Source organism: Hevea brasiliensis, unplaced genomic scaffold, assembly GCF_030052815.1.
Source record: "Hevea brasiliensis isolate MT/VB/25A 57/8 unplaced genomic scaffold, ASM3005281v1 Scaf68, whole genome shotgun sequence".
NCBI lineage: Eukaryota > Viridiplantae > Streptophyta > Magnoliopsida > Malpighiales > Euphorbiaceae > Hevea > Hevea brasiliensis.
In genome coordinates this window covers 199,478-206,322 of record NW_026615228.1, presented here as the reverse complement: position 1 = coordinate 206,322, position 6,845 = coordinate 199,478, and positions in this window count along the sequence as shown.

Below are 6,845 nucleotides of genomic sequence, written 5' to 3'. Positions count from 1 at the left end.
TATCTAACTCTGGAGGTAGTGCCAACAGATATGCCAAATTACCCACTCTTTCCAGAACCTCATATGGCCCAATGAAATGAGGACTCAGTTTCCCCTTACTGCCGAATCTCATAATTCTCTTTCAAGGGGAAACCTTGAGGAATACTTTCTCACCCATTGCATACTTAATATCCCTTCTCTTTAAATCAATGTAGGACTTGACGGTCGATGCGGTCTTAAGTCGATCTCACGATCCTGCGATTTTCTCTTCAATTTCTTGAACAATTTGGGTCCAATTATCTTTCTTTCACCCGTCATCCCAACACAGCGGGTTCTACATTTTACGCCATACAAAGCTTCATATGGAGGCATCCCAATGCTTGATTGGTAGCTATTGTTGTAAGCAAACTCAATCAAAGGCAAGTGTATGTCCCAATTGCCCTCAAATTCAATCACACAAGCCCGTAGCATGTCCTCCAAGATCTGAATTACTCTCTCAGACTGGCCATCGGTGCAGAGTGTAATCTGATGCTAAACTTCAATCTAGTGCTTAGGACTCTCTGAAGACTACCCCAGAATCTAGAAGTGAACCTAGGATCTCTGTCAGACACGATGGATGCTGGCACTCCATGCAATCTTACTATCTCATCAATGTACAACTTGGCCAATCTTTCTAAACTGTAGTCCATCGGTGGCAAAAAATGAGCAGACTTGGTTAGTCTATCAACAATGACCCAAACTGCATCATGACTCTTCTGTGTCCTCGGAAGTCCCATCACAAAATCCATAGTTATTCTCTCCCATTTCCATTTCGGTACTGGTAGTGGATGTAACAACCCAGCGGGTACTTGATGCTCTGCCTTCACTTGCTGACAAGTTAGGCATTTAAAAACAAACTCTGCCACATCTCTTTTCATACCCGTCCACCAGTAATGCTCCTTTAGCCCCCTATACATTTTTGTGCCACCAGGGTGCATGGCAAAAGGAGACTCATGTGCTTCCTTCAAATGATCTGCCTCAAATCAACATCATTAGGAACACACATTCTACCCTGGTGTAGCAATAGACCGTCATCTCTTATTGAGAATTCTGGTTTCTTGCCCTGTCTAACTTCTTCCAATAGCTTCTAATAGCTTTCATCATGCAGGCGACCATTACGATCGATCAATCAACAACGGTGTACATGCCATGCAACTACTGTCTGCCCCTCATCATTAATCTCTAAGCTGGCATGTAATGATCTCAACTCATGTACCATAGACAAAGGAGTAACCCGTACACTTGCCATGGTCTTGCGACTTAAGACGTCAGCCACAACATTAGCTTTCCCTGGCTGATAGTCTATCAGACAATCATAGTCTTTTTATCAACTCTAACCATCTCCTCTGTCTCAAATTCAACTCCTTATGAGTGCCCAAATACTTCAAACTCTTATGATCTGTGTAGATGTAACACTTTTCCCCATACAAATAGTGTCTCCAGATCTTAAGAGCAAACACAATAGCTGCAAGCTCCAAGTCATGTGTTGGATAATTCCTCTCATGCGGTTTTAGCTGGCGTGATGCATAGGCAATGACATTTCGATCTTGCATCAATACACAGCCTAACCCATTGTGAGAAGCATCACTATAAACTGTATATTCTTTACTCGGGATAGGTAAAGTCAGGACTGGAGCCTCAGTCAAACACCTGTTTAACTCATTAAAACTCTGTTGGCATTTATCCGTCCACTGAAATTTCACATCTTTCCTAAGCAGCTTGGTCAATGGAGATGCCAACATAGAGAATCCCTTCACAAACCGACGGTAGTATCCAGCTAAACCCAGAAAACTGCGAATCTCCATGATATTTCTGGGTGGCCCCCAATTAAGGATAGCTTCTATCTTACTTGGATCTACCTTGATGCCCTCTACTGATACTACATGCCCCAAGAAAGATATTTCTTTCAGCCAAAATTCACACTTCGACAATTTGGCGTATATTTGCATTTCTCCCTCAAAATCGTAGTACAATCCAAATGTCTATCATGCTCTTCTGCACTCCTCGAATAGACCAATATATCATCTATGAATACCACAACAAACTGGTCGAGGTATGGTCTGAAGATAGTGTTCATCAGATCCATAAAAGCAGCCGGAGCATTAGTTAACCCGAATGGCATGACCAAGAACTCATAATGGCCATAACGGGTTCTAAAGGTAGTTTTAGAAATACTCTGCTCTTGTACTTTCAACTGATAAGAACCTGATCTCAGGTCAATTTTGGAGAACACAGCTGCACCCCTCAACTGATCAAACAAGTCATCAATGTGGGGCAATGGATATCTATTCTTTATTGTCAACTTATTCAACTGTCGATAGTCAATGCATAACCGAAGAGTGCCATCCTTCTTCTTTACAAACAACACTAGCGCTCCCCAAGGTGACACACTAGGGTGGATAAAGCCCTTGTTAAGCAGCTCTTGCAACTGCACTTTCAACTCTTTCAATTCTACAGGTGCCATTCTATATGGCGTTATGGAGATTAGGTCCACACCAGGCATAACATCAATCTCAAACTGCACCTCTCTTTCTGGAGGTAATCCTGGCAATTTATCAGGAAACACATCCGGAAAGTCACATACAATAGGGATGTCCCTCAGTGTTGGACTCCCCACTTGGGTGTCTATCACATGTGCCAAGTATGCTTCACACTCCTTTCTGATCATCCTTCTAGCTAGTGCAGCCAAAATGATGTTTGATGGTAGTAAATGCCTCTCCCCATGTATTACCACATCACCGTATAGAGGGAAACCAAAAGTGACTGTCTTCAATCTACAGTCAATCATGGCGTGATGTCTGGCTAACCAATCCATGCCCAAGATAATATCATAATCTCTGAAGGGCATTTCAATCAAATCTGACAGAAAAATATGTCCTTGGATCACCAGAGGACAATCTCTATAAATTCTGTTGACTCGAACCTCTTGTCCTAATGGACTAGTTACTAGCCTTTCAAAACCCATTTGGACACATGGAACAGCAAGTGAACTGACTATGCTAGCACTAACATATGCCTGACTATGCTAGCACTAACAGCAAGTCCACCAAATTTCTTCTTCTTTCCAGAGGTACCACTAGGACTTTGCTCTACTGAATTTTCACTTTTATCTTTCTCTGTTTTCTCAGTCTTCTCTGATTTTTCTTTTGTAGGTGTCGCTTCTGATTCAATCCTCTCCAACTCAAGTGCTTGAGAAATGAGTTCTGAAAAATTGCTGTGTTTGAATCCCACTACTTGCATCCTCAAACTGGGCTTCAAACCCGTCTCAAATCTCTTGCACCTTTCCTTGCTGGTAGAAAGGAGACTCCCAGTATAGTGGCTTAAGCGGGAGAACTCCCTCTCATACTCTGCTACTGATCTATTCCCTTGTTTCAAACTAAAAAATTCTTGTAACTTTCGATCCACATATGCGTCTGGGATGTATTTTTGTTTGAATTCTCTAATAAAGTCATCCCAGTCGATCTTGGTGGTTGACGGCTAAGGTGTGGGGATGGTCTTCCACCAATCATATGCATCCCCTTGCAGTAGCGACATAGAGTATTCAAATTTCAACTCATCTAGGCAGTGCAGCTTCTTAAACACTCTATCCATCCTTTCAAGCCATTGCTCTGCCTCTAAAGGGTCCATTGTACCCTTAAACTCTATAGCCTCATACTTTAATAACTTTTCATACTGTCTGGCTGGAGGCTGTGGTTGTATCACAGGTGTTTGGGGTGGAGCTTGGCGAGCATACTGACCATTTGTTGGAACATCGCGACCATCTGTTGTGCGGTATGCGAGGAAACTACGGCATTTGTGGGGCTAGTGCCGCTGATCCTTGACGTGCAGTAGAGCTAGGGCTTCCCCTTGTGGCTCAACTTCATCAGATTGCTCGACTGTGCGATCCCTTTCTTCCATTTCAGTCTGAAGTTAGGGTATCTCCTGAACAAACAACACATGGAGATTCCCTCCGTTAGTTCATATTTATGATGTAATGCACTGTATGTAACAAATAAGGACATTGAGCAGTTGTACTTAGCAAAGAAAAGACATAAATTCACAAGTTAAAACATACTTTAAAAATTTGCTCTGATACCACTAAAACATGTCACACCTTACCCCTCTGTAAGGCATAACATGATCCCGTAGAATACCAAATAAACTACCAAACTTCACCTACCGATAACTCATTAAGTACCCTACAAGGGATTTTAAAACAATTTTCTTACTTTTATAATTGGTGAGCATTTTCTAATAGGTATTAAAATATTTATTTAGATATTGTAAACTGGTTAAAATTTTTGTCCCATTTTATTTTTCTGCAAATATTATAAAAATTTTGGCAGAGTGCCGTTTGTATTTTGAGAAAACAGTTCTTCAAATACCTGTAAAAAACACTTCCACTACTTTATCTTAACAACTTCATCAATTTCCATAGCCATCCCAACCAAATTCAACATCATTTCTCAATTTCCAAAATTCAACAATCATTAAAATACTATTAATCAATTTCATTCAAATTAAAACAAAATACTTTCATTCATATTTCATTAAAAATAAAACAATTAATATACATCATTATAAAAATTTACATTAAGAAAAAATCCAAACCAAACCAAAATTTATTACAAGCTTAATGCAATTTTATACAACTGCTCATAACCAATTTTACATATCCATACAGTTACATACATCAAAATAGTTTTTACAATCAGGGTATAAAATATACCCGATAGAACTTCAGAGAAAGAGAGAAAAAAAGGAAAAGAAAGAAAGAAAGGAAGAAGGAGAAGGAGATGAACAGTAGCAGAAACAGGGGTTCAACAGGGCAGCATGTTTCTTTTCCGTCCAGGTGAGTTTGGCTCAAAATCTACCGCTGATTTTTGGATACGTTTGAGGTATGTATGTGTGTAAGTTATGGTTAAAATTTGGTGATTGTTCAACGGTTGGATTTGGAGAAATATATTGTTGAACACAGGCTGTCTGTAGGTTGAATTCTAAATTTTAGCTACTGAAATTTGAGAAAAATAAATAGTTAGGATGCTTATAAAATTATGAAATTTGGTACAAATGATATTTGGGATGTTGAGGATGCTGTGTTAAAATTTGGTGAATTTTAGACTTGTGGTTTATGAGATATAAATTGTTTTGCATGAGCTGTCTGAGTAAGACTGATTTTTGCAAAAATTCAGATTTTGAAGGGTTGAATGAATGTTTTGATATCTCATGATACAGAGATGATTTGGTGCTAAAATTTTTACTGATATTGTATAGGGATGTCTTGAATATATGGTTAAAATTTGGGATTTATCTAACGGTTAGATCATTATATATAAATTTGAATGCACAAGCTGCCAGATTGGGTATTAATGGTTTGTGGATTTGAGTTTTATGATAGGAGTTTAGTCCAATTTAAGGGGAAATGCTGTTGAATTTTTATTGGATATTTAATTTAGGAAAGTGAAGTTATAATTGATTATGATTATTATGATTCTAGGAGAAATCTTGAAGAATAACAAGCTCAAGTTTGGTTTCAAAAAGGTTAGTGCTAATTCATCCTTAAAACTTTGTATATATATATATCATGTGGAGTATGAAATGAGGGTGAAATTAAGAGAATTGAAACAAGTTTGCATGAATAAATTCCACCAATTTTGGCAGCCTTAGGATACATTAGGGTTTCATTGATTAGATTGAGTTATAGTTGTACATGGCTGCCATTGAATATAAATTAGATACTTTGATTCATTGATTGCATGTATATGGAGAATTGAAATGGTAGAGTTAGGGTTTGGGGTGAAGAAATGGGACTTTGACCATGTGATGATGAAAATAGGTATTAATGGTCAATTAGTGACCATTTAGTTCTGTTTAAATAAAAAATGAAGTGTGTTGAGTGATGGGATTTGGGTTTGGTGTGGCTGCCCTTGGTGACCTGCAGAATTGGACATGAGTCCAGCAGGTTTGGGCAGCCATAACTTGAATTGTAGAGGTTCAATTGGTGCAAGGCCAATTGTACATGAAACTAGACACATAATGGCACAACTTTAGTGAAGAAACCATGCCCATAAAACTAAACCAAGTGGACCAAAAGCTTGCCCCAATCCGGGTGATCTGCAATCTGTTTCTGCAGAATGACCAAATAAACAGTGGTGGTTCATTTGGCCATAACTCAATGTAGAAAGGTCCAATTGACCTGAAATTTTACCAGCAACAAGCTAAGATATAGAGCAACAACTTTTATGAAGAAACCTACCTCAAATTATGACCAGAACCTATCCAACAAGGGAGTTGCAGTTACTATTCACTGCACTGTTGATATGGTCAGTCTAGAAAAATTCTAATCCGGCCAGTTGTGGTTTTTGGACCATAACTTGAGCTAAAAAACTCCAAATTGAGTGATTCAAAAAAGGAAATTCAACTAGACAAAATAAGGAACAACTTTCATGTTGATCATTTTACCAAATTCCAGCTGCAAAAATGACTAATGAAACAGTAAAAATGAGGCATGAAAACTGAAAATTCTGCTTACTTAACATTAAGCTTAAAAATGGTATTGGCAACCAATACCAACAAAATTTGAATGCAAAATGTGGTATGTTGGGAGTATGAAAACTAATGTATCTATTGTCTATGCAAAAGTCAACATTTTAGTTGACTAATGAAATGAATAGTAACATTCAAACTTGAAATTCAAAAATTGTGAAACTTAAAAGTGCAAAATGCCCTAGTAAGCCTAATGTGATTGGTTTGGATAAGTTGGCATGCCAATAGGGTTTTGATAGCAGTACTGCGTATTATGTATGGCTTCATTGCCATTCTGTGATGTGATAGCCTATGGCTATACT